This window comes from Megalobrama amblycephala, linkage group LG20 (assembly GCF_018812025.1).
Source record: "Megalobrama amblycephala isolate DHTTF-2021 linkage group LG20, ASM1881202v1, whole genome shotgun sequence".
NCBI lineage: Eukaryota > Metazoa > Chordata > Actinopteri > Cypriniformes > Xenocyprididae > Megalobrama > Megalobrama amblycephala.
The window spans coordinates 9,109,663-9,126,026 of NC_063063.1; the positions used below are offsets into that span (position 1 = coordinate 9,109,663).

The 16,364-nt window shown below is 42.7% G+C and overlaps 10 non-coding genes across 10 annotated transcripts; all 10 read left to right on the forward strand.

The window, feature by feature from the left end:
* Positions 1–559: 559 nt before the first annotated feature.
* Positions 560–641, forward strand: trnal-aag. The gene has a single exon. It is a non-coding gene; the product is annotated as a tRNA-Leu (tRNA).
* A 220-nt stretch (positions 642–861) lies between these two features.
* trnal-uag lies at positions 862–943 on the forward strand. The gene has a single exon. It is a non-coding gene; the product is annotated as a tRNA-Leu (tRNA).
* A 688-nt stretch (positions 944–1,631) lies between these two features.
* Positions 1,632–1,713, forward strand: trnal-aag. The gene has a single exon. It is a non-coding gene; the product is annotated as a tRNA-Leu (tRNA).
* Positions 1,714–1,910: 197 nt separating this feature from the next.
* trnal-uag lies at positions 1,911–1,992 on the forward strand. Its single transcript has one exon. It is a non-coding gene; the product is annotated as a tRNA-Leu (tRNA).
* Positions 1,993–2,607: 615 nt separating this feature from the next.
* trnal-aag lies at positions 2,608–2,689 on the forward strand. The gene has a single exon. It is a non-coding gene; the product is annotated as a tRNA-Leu (tRNA).
* A 199-nt stretch (positions 2,690–2,888) lies between these two features.
* Positions 2,889–2,970, forward strand: trnal-uag. Its single transcript has one exon. It is a non-coding gene; the product is annotated as a tRNA-Leu (tRNA).
* A 687-nt stretch (positions 2,971–3,657) lies between these two features.
* Positions 3,658–3,738, forward strand: trnal-aag. Its single transcript has one exon. It is a non-coding gene; the product is annotated as a tRNA-Leu (tRNA).
* Positions 3,739–3,937: 199 nt separating this feature from the next.
* On the forward strand, positions 3,938–4,019 carry trnal-uag. Its single transcript has one exon. It is a non-coding gene; the product is annotated as a tRNA-Leu (tRNA).
* A 687-nt stretch (positions 4,020–4,706) lies between these two features.
* trnal-aag lies at positions 4,707–4,788 on the forward strand. Its single transcript has one exon. It is a non-coding gene; the product is annotated as a tRNA-Leu (tRNA).
* Positions 4,789–4,987: 199 nt separating this feature from the next.
* On the forward strand, positions 4,988–5,069 carry trnal-uag. The gene has a single exon. It is a non-coding gene; the product is annotated as a tRNA-Leu (tRNA).
* The last annotated feature ends 11,295 nt before the right edge of the window (positions 5,070–16,364 follow it).

A 16,364-nucleotide genomic window follows, 5' to 3' on the forward strand; every position in this document is an offset into this window, starting at 1 on the left:
GTGCTGGGAATCGAAGAAAACGCTTTCCTTGGCAACAGGCAGGCTGACTCGTTCCTACCCCTGGGCCCCGTCCTTCGTACGTGGGTTACTAAGCAATCGTGATTTAATCGTTTACACTTTGAGTCAATCCCCGCATTGTTAGCTTACAATTATAATAATAACACTTTAAAAATGAATTTGAATGTAATAGTCATGTACAGTCTAAAATAATGGAAGCAGCCAACTTGACTCATTGATAGTTTTTGGTGAAATGACAACTACCCCGTGTTTTTGAGTTGAACTGCGACACAGCTGGCTTCCACTTTGAAGTAAGGCCCGAAGGCGTTGCTTAGCTGATTCAGGTGTGTTTGATTAGAGATGGAAACTGTAGCCTGCAGGGAGGGGGGTCTCCAGGAGTGTAACTGCGCACCCCTGTATCTAGGAGGCCTTTCCACCTGTCGTGGAGCTCCTCAAAGTCACGTAGGAATTTCAACGGATGTACTTGTGGCGAAGCGAGACATGATAAAAATGAAATCAATAAATGTAGGCGGAAAATGGCCCATGGAAGGCATTCTCATGTGGTAGCGTGGCCGAGCGGTCTAAGGCGCTGGATTAAGGCTCCAGTCTCTTCGGGGGCGTGGGTTCGAATCCCACCGCTGCCAAGATAGCCTTTTAGAAGGCTCTTGTGGCCTTTTAGAAGGCTCTTGTGGCTGCTATGCCTGAGCAAAATAGACTGGAGAAGTGACACTGCATGCTCCCGGTCTCTTCTTTGGTCGCACTCGACGGGCTTCAGAGCCTCAGTGAAGGTCCACAGCCGACGTTTTCTCTATTGCTGTAAAACAAATGGGCAGAACGGGGCCCACGAAGAGAGAGCCCCGGCAGGGTAGCGTGGCCGAGGGGTCTAAGGCGCTGGATTTAGGCTCCAGTCTCTTCGGGGGCGTGGGTTCGAATCCCACCGCTGCCAGCTGTGCTTTTAAAGAGGGCCAGACAGCTTAAGCGTGCTATGAAAAGGCGCGAAAGTGCTGGGAATCGAAGAAAACGCTTTCCTTGGCAACAGCCAGGGCCTTCAGGGACACGCAAGTCGGGCAGAATGCGTCAATTTCTCCCACGACGCTTATTTGATTACTAAGGCGGGGTGACTCGTTCTTACCCCTGGGCCCCGCCCTTCGTACGTGGGTTACTAAGCAATCGTGATTTAATTGTTTACGCTTTGAATCAATGCCCGCATTGTTAGCTTACAATTATAATAATAACACTTTAAAAATGATTTGGAATGTAATAGTCATGTACAGTCTAAAATAATGGAAGCAGCCAACTTGACTCATTGATAGTTTTTGGTGAAATGACAACTACCTCATGATTTTGAGTTGAACTGCGACACAGCTGGCTGCCACTTTGGAGTAAGGCCCGAAGGCTTTGCTTAGCTGATTCAGGTGTGTCTGATTAGAGATGGAAACTGCAGCCTGCAGGGAGGGGGGGCCTCCAGGAGTGTAACTGCGCACCCCTGTATCTAGGAGGCCTTTCCACCTGTTGTGGAGCTCCTCAAAGTCAAGTAGGAATTTCAACGGATGTACTTGTGGCGAAGCGAGACATGATAAAAATGAAATCAATAAATGTAGGCGGAAAATGGCCCATGGAAGGCATTCTCATGTGGTAGCGTGGCCGAGCGGTCTAAGGCGCTGGATTAAGGCTCCAGTCTCTTCGGGGGCGTGGGTTCGAATCCCACCGCTGCCAAGACAGCCTTTTAGAAGGCTCTTGTGGCTGCTATGCATGAGCAAAATAGACTGGAGAAGTGACACTGCTTGCTCCCGTTCTCTTCTTTGGCCGCACTCGACGGGCTTCAGAGCCTCAGTGAAGGTCCACAGCTGACGTTTTCTCTATTGCTGTAAAACAAATGGGCAGAACGAGGCCCACGAAGAGAGCCCCGGCAGGGTAGCGTGGCCGAGGGGTCTAAGGCGCTGGATTTAGGCTCCAGTCTCTTCGGGGGCGTGGGTTCGAATCCCACCGCTGCCAGCTGTGCTTTTAAAGAGGGCCAGGAAGCTTAAGCGTGCTCCGAAAAGGCGCAAAAGTGCTGGGAATCGAAGAAAACGCTTTCCTTGGCAACAGGCAGGCTGACTCGTTCCTACCCCTGGGCCCCGTCCTTCGTACGTGGGTTACTAAGCAATCGTGATTTAATCGTTTACACTTTGAGTCAATCCCCGCATTGTTAGCTTAAAATTATAATAATAACACTTTAAAAATGAATTTGAATGTAATAGTCATGTACAGTCTAAAATAATGGAAGCAGCCAACTTGACTCATTGATAGTTTTTGGTGAAATGACAACTACCCCGTGATTTTGAGTTGAACTGCGACACAGCTGGCTTCCACTTTGGAGTAAGGCCCGAAGGCGTTGCTTAGCTGATTCAGGTGTGTTTGATTAGAGATGGAAACTGTAGCCTGCAGGGAGGGGGGGCCTCCAGGAGTGTAACTGCGCACCCCTGTATCTAGGAGGCCTTTCCACCTGTCGTGGAGCTCCTGAAAGTCACGTAGGAATTTCAATGGATGTACTTTTGGCGAAGCGAGACATGATAAAAATGAAATCAATAAATGTAGGAAGAAAATGGCCCATGGAAGGCGTTCTCATGTGGTAGCGTGGCCGAGCGGTCTAAGGCGCTGGATTAAGCCTCCAGTCTCTTCGGGGGCGTGGGTTCGAATCCCACCGCTGCCAAGACAGCCTTTTAGAATGCTCTTGTGGCTGCTATGCCTGAGCAAAATAGACTGGAGAAGTGACACTGCATGCTCCCGGTCTCTTCTTTGGTCGCACTCGACGGGCTTCAGAGCCTCAGTGAAGGTCCACAGCCGACGTTTTCTCTATTGCTGTAAAACAAATGGGCAGAACGGGGCCCACGAAGAGAGAGCCCCGGCAGGGTAGCGTGGCCGAGGGGTCTAAGGCGCTGGATTTAGGCTCCAGTCTCTTCGGGGGCGTGGGTTCGAATCCCACCGCTGCCAGCTGTGCTTTTAAAGAGGGCCAGACAGCTTAAGCGTGCTATGAAAAGGCGCGAAAGTGCTGGGAATCGAAGAAAACGCTTTCCTTGGCAACAGCCAGGGCCTTCAGGGACACGCAAGTCGGGCAGAATGCGTCAATTTCTCCCACGACGCTTATTTGATTACTAAGGCGGGGTGACTCGTTCTTACCCCTGGGCCCCGCCCTTCGTACGTGGGTTACTAAGCAATCGTGATTTAATTGTTTACGCTTTGAATCAATCCCCGCATTGTTAGCTTACAATTATAATAATAACACTTTTAAAATGATTTTGAATGTAATAGTCATGTACAGTCTAAAATAATGGAAGCAGCCAACTTGACTCATTGATAGTTTTTGGTGAAATGACAACTACCTCATGATTTTGAGTTGAACTGCGACACAGCTGGCTGCCACTTTGGAGTAAGGCCCGAAGGCTTTGCTTAGCTGATTCAGGTGTGTCTGATTAGAGATGGAAACTGCAGCCTGCAGGGAGGGGGGCCTCCAGGAGTGTAACTGCGCACCCCTGTATCTAGGAGGCCTTTCCACCTGTCGTGGAGCTCCTCAAAGTCACGTAGGAATTTCAACGGATGTACTTGTGGCGAAGCGAGACATGATAAAAATGAAATCAATAAATGTAGGCGGAAAATGGCCCATGGAAGGCATTCTCATGTGGTAGCGTGGCCGAGCGGTCTAAGGCGCTGGATTAAGGCTCCAGTCTCTTCGGGGCGTGGGTTCGAATCCCACCGCTGCCAAGACAGCCTTTTAGAAGGCTCTTGTGGCTGCTATGCCTGAGCTAAATAGACTGGAGAAGTGACACTGCATGCTCCCGGTCTCTTCTTTGGTCGCACTCGACGGGCTTCAGAGCCTCAGTGAAGGTCCACAGCCGACGTTTTCTCTATTGCTGTAAAACAAATGGGCAGAACGGGGCCCACGAAGAGAGAGCCCCGGCAGGGTAGCGTGGCCGAGGGGTCTAAGGCGCTGGATTTAGGCTCCAGTCTCTTCGGGGGCGTGGGTTCGAATCCCACCGCTGCCAGCGGTGCTTTTAAAGAGGGCCAGGCAGCTTAAGCGTGCTCCGAAAAGGCGCAAAAGTGCTGGGATTTGAAGACAACACTTTCCTTGGCAACAGGCAGGGCCTTCAGGGACACGCAAGTCGGGCAGAATGCGTCAATTTCTCCCACGACGCTTTTTTGATTACTAAGGCGGGGTGACTCGTTCTTACCCCTGGGCCCGCCCTTCGTACGTGGGTTACTAAGCAATCGTGATTTAATTGTTTACGCTTTGAATCAATCCCCGCATTGTTAGCTTACAATTATAATAATAACACTTTAAAAATGATTTTGAATGTAATAGTCATGTACAGTCTAAAATAATGGAAGCAGCCAACTTGACTCATTGATAGTTTTTGGTGAAATGACAACTACCTCATGATTTTGAGTTGAACTGCGACACAGCTGGCTGCCACTTTGTAGTAAGGCCCGAAGGCTTTGCTTAGCTGATTCAGGTGTGTCTGATTAGAGATGGAAACTGCAGCCTGCAGGGAGGGGGGGCCTCCAGGAGTGTAACTGCGCACCCCTGTATCTAGGAGGCCTTTCCACCTGTCGTGGAGCTCCTCAAAGTCAATTAGGAATTTCAACGGATGTACTTGTGGCGAAGCGAGACATGATAAAAATGAAATCAATAAATGTAGGCGGAAAATGGCCCATGGAAGGCATTCTCATGTAGTAGCGTGGCCGAGCGGTCTAAGGCGCTGGATTAAGGCTCCAGTCTCTTCGGGGGTGTGGGTTCGAATCCCACCGCTGCCAAGACAGCCTTTTAGAAGGCTCTTGTGGCTGATATGCCTGAGCAAAATAGACTGGAGAAGTGACACTGCATGCTCCCGGTCTCTTCTTTGGTCGCACTCGACGGGCTTCAGAGCCTCAGTGAAGGTCCACAGCCGACGTTTTCTCTATTGCTGTAAAACAAATGGGCAGAACGGGGCCCACGAAGAGAGAGCCCGGGCAGGGTAGCGTGGCCGAGGGGTCTAAGGCGCTGGATTTAGGCTCCAGTCTCTTCGGGTGCGTGGGTTCGAATCCCACCGCTGCCAGCTGTGCTTTTAAAGAGGGCCAGACAGCTTAAGCGTGCTATGAAAAGGCGCGAAAGTGCTGGGAATCGAAGAAAACGCTTTCCTTGGCAACAGCCAGGGCCTTCAGGGACACGCAAGTCTGGCAGAATGCGTCAATTTCTCCCACGACGCTTTTTTGATTACTAAGGCGGGGTGCCCTTCGTACGTGGGTTACTAAGCAATCGTGATTTAATTGTTTACACTTTGAGTCAATCCCCGCATTGTTAGCTTAAAATTATAATACAGTTTTTCTCAGTCGCTTTGGTGCATTTCTCACATAACTATTTACATTTGCACAACAGTTAATGCAGTTCTCAAAACAATTAGTACAAACTGCAAAACCTAGTTGATAAGCTGCAAAAGTGTGTCACTTGCTCAAAATGGATAGGCCATTCCTCAAAAGCAAGTATTCATGTCAATGAAAGTGTCAGTGTCATCAAGATGAAAAGTCCTGACACCATTGTTTATGAACAAGATAGTCAAATGGCTTTGTCATGTTTTCATTATGAAAGTTTACTCTGTCAATGTTTTCCAATGCAAAAAAGTCAGATCTTGGTAACACTACCTGAAAATGCTCAAGACAGCACTATATACTATTTGCACAGACATTTGAAAAATACAGTAAAGTTACACATTACTGTATTTAGTGAGGTAACTGAGTACAAGACACTGAATATGTATGTTTCACATTTTTACTGCATATGCTCTTTGCAATTCTAATTTGTTCACAGCATTGTGCAAAAGAAAAAATACACCCTTATTTGCAACAAACATAAACTCCCTTTGGGTAGAGCTGTGCACAACTGCAAACAATATTGCAGTACATATGGCAAATCTTTACTGTAACACTACTGTACACTACAATACACTAAATGTGTGATGCAGTAAAGCTGTACGTCTAAATGTAAAATGTACAGTGACAAGTTCTTTTCCCACTGCAAGCTTCATGTATGACACGATGACAGTAGTGCAGTGCAGATTGTTTAGTGCTGAATTACTGTCCATTTATACACACCTGTTCTCCAACGAAATGTTTGAATAATTGAATTTACAGTGGTTCTCCCAACATTTGGCTGCACCCTTCGACCAGCCTCAGCCACTGTGAGGCCGTGATTGACAACATGATCCACAATTGTAGCCCTGATTTCATCAGGGATCTGCCCATTGGCCTCTTCTTCCTCTTCCCCTGTTTTGTCCCCTTCCCCTTCCTCCCCACACCCTTACCCCTCTTCCACGAGGCTGACCTTCCATTTCTGTGTCACAGTATTGTAGAAATGGTACACACTATGTCCTGCTTGGTTCGTATATGCTTGTAAAATGGGGGTTTATGGGATTCACCTCTGACAGTGATTGTAGAGAAGTGGCTTATCATTGGTTGCAACTAATGCTTCACACACCCCTTCTCATCAGTGAAAGTTGAGATTCACTTGAGAGAAATTGTTCAATTTAGGAGACATTTTCAGGAAAAAAAGATTTTTAAAAAATGTGTAAAATTTGCTTGACAGATTTTGACAACTAGTTCAACATTTTTGTATGTAATGACTCAAGCAATGAAATGAGGACTATTAGTTTTATATGGAATGACTATTCAGCATTCACAAGTATAGTTAATTTTGACTGACATGACATAAGCAAATGATAATGTTATAAAACAGCAGAGAGTTGTATGAAAGCAATTGATGCATGTACAAAAGCATTTGCAATTTGTTCGAAGGAATGAGAAACTACTACTATGATGTGCACAAATGACTAAATGTTGTGAAGGTTGAACTAACTATTGTGCAAATGTAAATAGTGATGTGAGAAATGCACCAAAGCGACTGAGAAAAACTGTAATAACACTTTAAAAATGAATTTGAATGTAATAGTCATGTACAGTCTAAAATAATGGAAGCAGCCAACTTGACTCATTGATAGTTTTTGGTGAAATGACAACTACCTCATGATTTTGAGTTGAACTGCGACACAGCTGGTTGCCACTTTGGAGTAAGGCCCGAAGGCTTTGCTTAGCTGATTCAGGTGTGTCTGATTAGAGATGGAAACTGCAGCCTGCAGGGAGGGGGGGCCTCCAGGAGTGTAACTGCGCACCCCTGTATCTAGGAGGCCTTTCCACCTGTCGTGGAGCTCCTCAAAGTCACGTAGGAATTTCAACGGATGTACTTGTGGCGAAGCGAGACATGATAAAAATGAAATCAATAAATGTAGGCGGAAAATGGCCCATGGAAGGCATTCTCACGTGGTAGCGGGGCCGAGCGGTTTATGGTGCTGGATTAAGGCTCCAGTCTCTTCGGGGGCGTGGGTTCGACAGCAATTGGAAGGCTCTTGTGGCTGCTATGCCTGAGCAAAAAAGACTGGAGAAGTGACACTGCATGCTCCCGGGCTCTTTCTTGGCCACACTCGACGGGCTTCAGAGCCTCATTGAAGGTCCACAGCCAACGTTTTCTCTATTGCTATAAAACAAATGGGCAGAACGGGGCCTACGAAGACAGCCCCAGCAGGGTAGCGTGGCCGATGGGTCTAAGGCACTGGATTAAGGCTCCAGTCTCTTCGGGGGCGTGCATTCGAATCCCACCGCTGCCAAAACAGCCTTTTAGAAGGCTCTTGTGGCTGCTATGCCTGAGCATAAAAGACTGGAGAAGTGACACTGCATGCTCCCGGTCTCTTCCTTGGCCGCACTCAACGGGCTACAGAGCCTCAGTGAAGGTCCACAGCCGACGTTTTCTCTATTGCTGTAAAACAAATGGGCAGAACTTGCCCAAAAGTGCTGGGAATTGAAGAAAACGGTTTCCTTGGCAACAGCCAGGGACTTCAGGGACTCGCAAGTTGGGCAGGAGTAGGATTGGGAACCTAGAGTGTTTTTTGAAAATCGGAACCGTGCAAGATTTCTAAGTTACGGTTCTGGTCTAATGGGAGAGTAAAGTGTGGGAAGCGTATTCTTTAATAGAGACATCTCACTTCTTGCATATTATAGCAATGAATGCACTGAAAAGACCTCGCTCTACTCATATATGTCAGATATAGAGCGAGAGAGAGATGCACAAAGCTGCAAAATTAATCTTTAAAAGATCTCGTTCTCGATTTCATCACCCACATGATAGGCTATATTAAATCTTTGACTAAAATAAAATCATGACATTCAAATCTGTGATCACTCTACCGTTAATCTAGAGAGCACTTGTCGTGTTTAGATATAAACAGCTTCATGAACAGTCTTTTCAAATACACAGTATCATTATTTCTGTGTTACAAATATTCCAATTATCACAAAAGTATACAAAAGTTTATTATTCAGATACGTTGATGTTACCAATCAAAATAGAATAAATCACCTTCTGAAAGTGACTGGATTTAAAAATATATATTCTTTTTCACCTGTCTGGATCTTACATGTGTGTCCAAGTATCTTATTTTGTGATAACACTTTACAATAAGGTTCATTTGTTATGAACTAACCATTAATAATACATTTGTTACTTTATTTGTTGATCCTTGTTAATGTTAGTTAATAAAAATACAGCTGTTCATATTGTTCATGTTAGTTTACAGTGCATTAACTAATGTTAACAAATACAAGTCTTGATTTTAATAATGTATTAATAAATGTTGAAATTATCATTAACAAAGATTAAATGCCGTAGAAATGCAGTTCATTATTAGTTCATGTTAACATAGTTAACTCATATTAATTAATGAACCTTATTGTAAAGTGTTAACAAATTTGTTGAGATTAGCAGTCTGTTAAATTCATCGGTAACACTTTACAATAAGATTAGTTAATGTATTAACTAACATGAACTAATCATGAGCAACACATTATTTTGTTACTGTATTCACTAATCTTCGTTAACATTAGTTCATGAAAATACAGTTGTTCATTGTTTGTTCATGTTAGTTCACAGTGCATTAACTAATGTTAACAAGATTTTAATAATGTATTAGTAAATGTTGAAATTAACATTAACAAAGATTAATAAATGCTGTACAAGTGCAGTTCATTAGTTCATGTTAACTAATGTTAACTAATAAACCTTATTGTAAAGTGTTACCAATTCTTTTTACAAGAATAATAATAACAAAAAGGACTGTTTGAGTTGAGTATTGTGCATTTTTTCCCTTACTACTATTTTTTATCGGTTGTTTAATTATTTTAATGGAACAGGAACCGGAATCGTTAGGCAGAACCGAAATCGGAACCAGAAATTTTCTTGCGAGTCCCAACCCTAGGCAGGATGCATCAGTTCAGGAGAGTTACTGCTTGCCATTTTATTAAGAAGGCCATTCATCTGTCGAGTTGCTCATATAGTGAAATACAACAATTAGCTTTAAAAAAAAGTTTATTTTCATTTCACTACTGAAAAGTGATCTCACAGGATATGAAAAGCACTAGAAAAGAAAAATTCTAATTCCAATCAATAGAATATGAAATCAGTATGTGACAATAGTTCAGGTCTAATGTCAATAACAACACAGTAAACGGTAAATAAATATATAAAACAGTAACATATTATGTACATTCTTTGTTATGAAAGAGTAGGAATTTTCCCTCCACTACCCAAACACCTTAAGATATTTTTGTATTTATTTAATTTTATGTAATGATATTTACTTTTATTTTATTTTAATACTGAGCCCGCATTCAGACATAAACACTGAAGCTCTGCAATGAAAATAGCATAGCTGTAACGAATCGTCACTCAGACTGGGATCCATTTGCATGCTTTTATTGAGAAACAGAGTGGTCGTACAGGCTGGGTCAAACAGGGGCAAACAGGAACAACAGAGGCAGGCAGAATCGTGGTCAAACAACAGGCAAAGGGTCAGGACAGGCGGATATCACTCACAGTACAGTAACCAAGGCAGAGATCAAGGGCTGGCAGCAAAGGGTCGAGAAACGGGGTCAGACGTAATCAGCAACAGGATACAAACGCTCAGAAATGTTCACCTAGGCAAAACAAGATTCCACAATTTACTGAAGTGTGTGGCAGTCTTTTATAGTCCAGGTAATGGGTGTCAGCTGGGAGTGTAATTAGTCCAAGGCACGGGCTGCTGGGAAATGTAGTGTGAAGTGAGTGTCTGTCAGTATTCTGGTGATGGCTCCCTCCAATGGTCAGAGGAGGGAACCACAGAGTTCGTCTCTGTGACAGTAGCAGTATGACAGAGGACAGAATAAAGTCATTATTTTTGTTTTATTTTTGAGCACAAAAGCTATTCTTGTCACTTCATAATATTAAGCTTGAACCATTGTAGTCAAGTCGACAGTCTTTATTTCCCTTTCTGGACCTCAAAAGGTGCAATGGCATTGCTGCCTATGTGTGGATCAGATACCCTAGGATTTCATCAAAAATATCTTAATTTGTGTTCCGAACACAAATGAAGGTCTTACAGGGATGACATGAGGGTGAGTACTTAATGACAGAAATTTAATTTTGGGGTGAACTAACCCTTTAATTTGTAGAGACTTAAAGAGACAATTTTCTGCAAAGTTGTTTGAAACAACACAGATTGCTAAAAGCACTATAAAAATAAAAAGGATTTGACTTGTCTTACTTATATTTGCCCATTAGGTTGGTACAGGAGAAAGCATCTTAAATTCACACAGATTAATGACTTTTTTTTTAAGAAGTTATATGTAAGTTTTGTTCATGACCAAGAGAGGGAGCCCCAAGATTTCTTTTATGTATGTGGAATTATGCTTTTGTGCAGACTGGAGATTGTGACTGACTTCACAATTTCAGTTTAGTTAAAAAAAAATGGCCTTTGATGTGTGTGTTGCTATTAGAAGTGACAGGTAAAAGTAACAAATAATATAATAAAACATAGTGAAAGAAAAAAAAAAAAAGGGAGTGGTCAGTTCTTGTCATGGCGGTTGTGAGAAGAAACGTGACTTTTATCCGGACTGACAGAGGGATTATATTAACACGAGGGTCCTGACTGCAGCAGGGACATGCCAAGATCCATCTATGAATCTGTGCTGCATGTTATTCTAAACAAGTGGATGAATATGGTGTGAGGACTCATGGAGGGTTAACATTCTGAAGACAATATTTAAAGTAAACTCTACTTTCTTTTACCAGCCAAGATGTTGAGAATAATCTAAAAATAGAAGAAAAACATGCAATAAAGATTCAAACATTCAGTTTGTAACTTAGTGTATGTTTGAAAACTATCAAAAACAGAATTATAGACAGAAAATATCTATGCAAATAAACTTTCACAGGATTTTCATGCACATTTCCATTACAGCATGCCCATTATTACATGTTAATATTTTTATCTAAATCATTGTATGCCTTTTTCTTTCTCGTCCCTAATCACTTGCGCATTTTTAGAACATGCATGGGGTATCTCAGTAACCTTTAGGAACCTGAGCTCCACCCTGCCACTTCTTTGTTTGCCTTTCTGAAACTATCATGGGAAAGTGTTCCCCTTATGCTGAAAGGTCAACTGGATCAAATAGTCTTTACTTCCTTTTTACACTCCAGCAGATTTGTACAATGGAGGTATGGTTGTAGAATTGATAAATTATAGATATGATAGATGTGCAAGGATTGGGTAATAATAATTTTTAAAGCACAAAGTAAATTTAAGGCAAAAAAAAAATAATAATAATAGCACTGCTTTTTAATAGCACTGTTTACTAGTTCAATTTAAAAGGATTTAATGCCTTTTTGAACACCAGCAACAACATTTGAGGGGGATCATACTGTTTTGCAAAAATGTAACCAATACATTGTATGCATTATTATAAGTTCTGTCTACCAGCAATGTGCATGCTTTATTTATCATTAGTATATAAAATTGCATTACATTATTTATTTTTTGTGAATGAAGCAGGATGCAGAGAATAGATTCACTAAGATTTTACTGTTAACATCTGCTTGTCAGTTTTTCAGTCAACTGTCAGATCCATCATTCAACAAAGCAAAAAATGATTTCATATAATAATGAAATTTAAATTTTATTGTAAAGGTCTTGTTCTTGTACTTTCTAGGTTTGATGGCTCAAGGAAATATATAACTGATATTTTTTTTTTAAATTATGAAATAGCCTCACTTTAAATCAGTACCAAACTGTGTTGGTAACTCATTTTAATTCTGTAATCTGTCATATTTATAAGTGAAAAGAATGTAGGGCAGGACTTAGCATGAACGGTACTAAAGTGGGACACATTTAGAAATTCTACATTTCCTTGCATTTTTTAAATTATGATCCAAACACCAAATAAACTGATATTGTACTGTTACGTCCTCAGTCCAGTCTAGGTTTTGGGGAGGAATAACAAATAAATAAATAAATAATAAAAAAAAAAAAAATTCTCAACAAAGAATGGAAGCAAAAATAATGCTTCAGGAAGGGGCTTGCACAGTCACCTTCTCCGCACTACATTTCCCACAATCCTCCTGACCCACTCACCTGCACTCAGTGGGCCATCACCACATCTGCCACAGCTCATCTCCTGATTACTGAACACCAGCACCTGCACATTCCCATCAACTCACCCTATATCTGCAGTCACCATCCTCACCCTAGTTGTCTGGTTTTGTTTTTGACAAGCTCCATGACCCTACCTGTTACTCACCTGAGCTACTTACCTGAGCGACTTACCTGTGTATCCTGATCTGTCTTCTATCATCTGTCTGTCATCATCTGTTCCCCTTCGTCATCAGCCTGGATCCTGTTCATCAGTCCTCATCACCTGCACCAGAAACGCTGTGTTACTATCAGCTAAGTCTTCAATCAACTATCAACGGTTCATATCCCTACCTGTTGCATTCACGTTCTGTTCTCCCCTAACCTAATAATAAAGACTCTGTTTGCACTTACCTCATCTGTCCTCTTCTGTGTGTGCATGACAGGGGCAAGACCAAAGCAACAAACAAAAATGTCTACTATTTGGTTTGAAGTGGCAGCTAATCTTTTTTTTTTTTTTTTTTTTTTTTTAAAGAAAAAGTTAAAGTCAAAATAAACAACAAAAATCTTCTTTTGCTCCTTGTCTAAACAAAACCATGTGAAAATGGTAAGAAAAAAGAAACCCAAATAAAAAGGACACATACAAAGATCTTGTTCACATACCTCAGTTGGATGTGGAAAAACCATAGGCACAGCTGATGCTTTAAGTCGTACGTGATCCTCTCCTGGGTATGTAAAATCATCGGGAAAAATGATTGCTGCAGATCCTCAACAACTTTAATACGTTAATGGGTGTGTTGATATCCAGACGAAGAGCATTCAACCATAACTTCAGGCAAGCAGGCACAGAAGTTGGGAATACGTGGAAAGTCACCACTCCTGAATGAGTTCGCGTGAGAGAACGTAATCTTTTAGTTTTAAGTCAGTTTGAACAATCCAGATAAGCACAAGTAAGTACCATTTTGATTAGCCGTCGAACCTACAATGTTTGTGCACTGTGTAAACAATGAGTGACATACTGTATATGCATGAAAGATCACTTCCGGCACTTGCGTAAACTACGCCAGAGTGCGTACACACCTCACGCGCCGGATGCTGTGTGCGCGCTCAAGGCAGTTGGACATAGTGGTGTATTAGAGGTAAAAAATTAAATAAATACTGTTCGGTTTCTTGCACAAACCGATCGTGTCTTAGGACATCAATGTGTCATCACGAGCCGCAGTGTTTCATTTGGATTTGTCTGTGCATGTTTTTTTTACTCTTATAGATTTTGTTACCATTGCCATGCATTATATGACTGACAGACTGCAAAATTTAAATCGTTAAAAATCATCATTTGTGTTCTACTGAAGAAACAAAGTCACCTTGTAACAATCAGCCAAATTGGTTGAGTCACATGATTTAAAATGGGGTCAGATTAAACTGTGTGAGAGGTTTGGAGTGTTTAAAAAGATGAGACAGACAACAGAAATGAATAAATAAGGTGTATTTACAATATTCACATGGAACTTAAAACAACACAATAAAACCAGAAAAACTTAGGCTGTTTAAAAGCGTGGAGTCCGTTTGCACCATACCCTAAAACAGTCCTTAAGAGTCCTAGTAGCGTGCTGAAAGTCCCAACGTGAAAGTGTCCACCGGTGTATATACAAAGTCCACAGAAGTGATAATCCAATGAAAAAGTGATGTGGTTTGCTGGAGAGGTGAGTCCGTAAAATGTAACTCCACGGTCCAGCTCGCAGGTGATCACAATTGTAATGGGCGGGCTGACTGTTTGCCATGCTGCCTCCTTTATGCTGGCCTACTTCCTTATTCCTGTCATGTGATCAGTCACATGACAGGCAGACCCAGACTCATTTAAAGACATACACACATTAAAATAAGTAAGAGGAATAAAATGGACTAAAACACATGTAAACCAATTAAAACTCTATTATACATAAAATCATTGTAATAAATAGAGCGGTAAAACATGTATTTTATGGGACAGTGTCACATAGTCCCCCCTTAGCCTTCGGCACCCCAGGAAAGAAACCAGTCCTTAAAAGGTACTGTCAACCATTGTCCATGTAGTGGGTATCCTCTAAAATGTGTGTCTTAAAATGTCTTTGTAATAAATTAGATAAAACTAGGCCCTCCCACAGAGGCACTAGTCTGCCGGAGGAATCTATTGGAACACTAGAGAGAGGTGGGATCAAATACCAGCCTGGATGTCCTTGGGTCGGTGACGCCATTCCTCCCAAGGTCCTGTAGCATCCAGCCTTCCTGGCACGCCACTCCCCCTGGCATTTCCTCCTATCCGGCTTGTGGGTCTCTTTGGTGGATGTTGATGATGAACGGTGATGAGGTGGATGATGAGGTGGTTTGCTGCTGGGGTTGATGACGGCACACTCCTTGGTCTCCACCCCACACGACTTGCAGTTGCCGACGAAGATCCAGGTGTCATTGCGGATCGTGGGCCACCAGGCAACTTCCAGGATCCGCAGGAGGGTCTTCAGCCGCCCATGGTGTTTCTCTGGGGTCTTTTGGTGGAAGTGCTGTATCGTCTGCTGGATCAGGGCCTTGGGGACAACGAGCTGGATCTTTATGTTGCCGTCCCCTTCTGGATCTGACGATACAGCACTCCTTGGTGGTCCCGCACTTTGATCTCGTCGGTCAGTGGAGTGGAGGGAGAGATGGAAAGTCTCTGGAGAGTGTCGTCATCACCCTGTGCGCTGATGTGCTGCTGTCTGGAGAAGGGGAGGATGGAGAAGATGGTGTCCAAGTCTGGCCCAGTTGTAACAGTGGCACAGAATCCTCCATCGGTTGCTCTGTTGACTGTCCGTGAAGTGGTTGAGGCAGTGAGATCGTTGGTCGGAGGAAAGCCAGGGGTCGACGTGGGAGGCACTGGGCAGGTCGTCGCAGTGGGAGGGGAGATGGCGGTTTCTGGATCCTTGGCTTGTTCCAGCTGTTTCGCCCATTTTTTATCTCTCCTCTTAAAACAGTCGATGACCTCTCTCTCTAGTGTCACCACGGCATCCTTTATAGTTTCCTCCATTTTGACAAATTTAAAATCCACAGCCTCTCTAAAATACAGTTCACGGTTAAGATTACTTTCAACAGAGTCTTTAAAATCCTTCTCCAGTTTTAAAACAAGGTTTTTAAGAGCAGCCACCTCAGCACGAAGCTGTACACATTCACAATGATGTAAAACCCGTTCATCGTTAAAACCAGCAGATGTATTAAAAGAAGCAGCATAAATTGGATTTGTCGTCATCTTAAAACACTCTTCTCAACACAGCTTTTAAAATCTTCAAACGTTCCCCGTACGGGCCACCATATGTAACAATCAGCCAAATTGGTTGAGTCACATGATTTAAAATGGGGTCAGATTAAACTGTGTGAGAGGTTTGGAGTGTTTAAAAAGATGAGACAGACAACAGAAATGAATAAATAAGGTGTATTTACAATATTCACATGGAACTTAAAACAACACAATAAAACCAGAAAAACTTAGGCTGTTTAAAAGCGTGGAGTCCGTTTGCACCATACCCTAAAACAGTCCTTAAGAGTCCTAGTAGCGTGCTGAAAGTCCCAACGTGAAAGTGTCCACCGGTGTATATACAAAGTCCACAGAAGTGATAATCCAATGAAAAAGTGATGTGGTTTGCTGGAGAGGTGAGTCCGTAAAATGTAACTCCACGGTCCAGCTCGCAGGTGATCACAATTGTAATGGGCGGGCTGACTGTTTGCCATGCTGCCTCCTTTATGCTGGCCTACTTCCTTATTCCTGTCATGTGATCAGTCACATGACAGGCAGACCCAGACTCATTTAAAGACATACACACATTAAAATAAGTAATAAAGGAATAAAATGGACTAAAACAC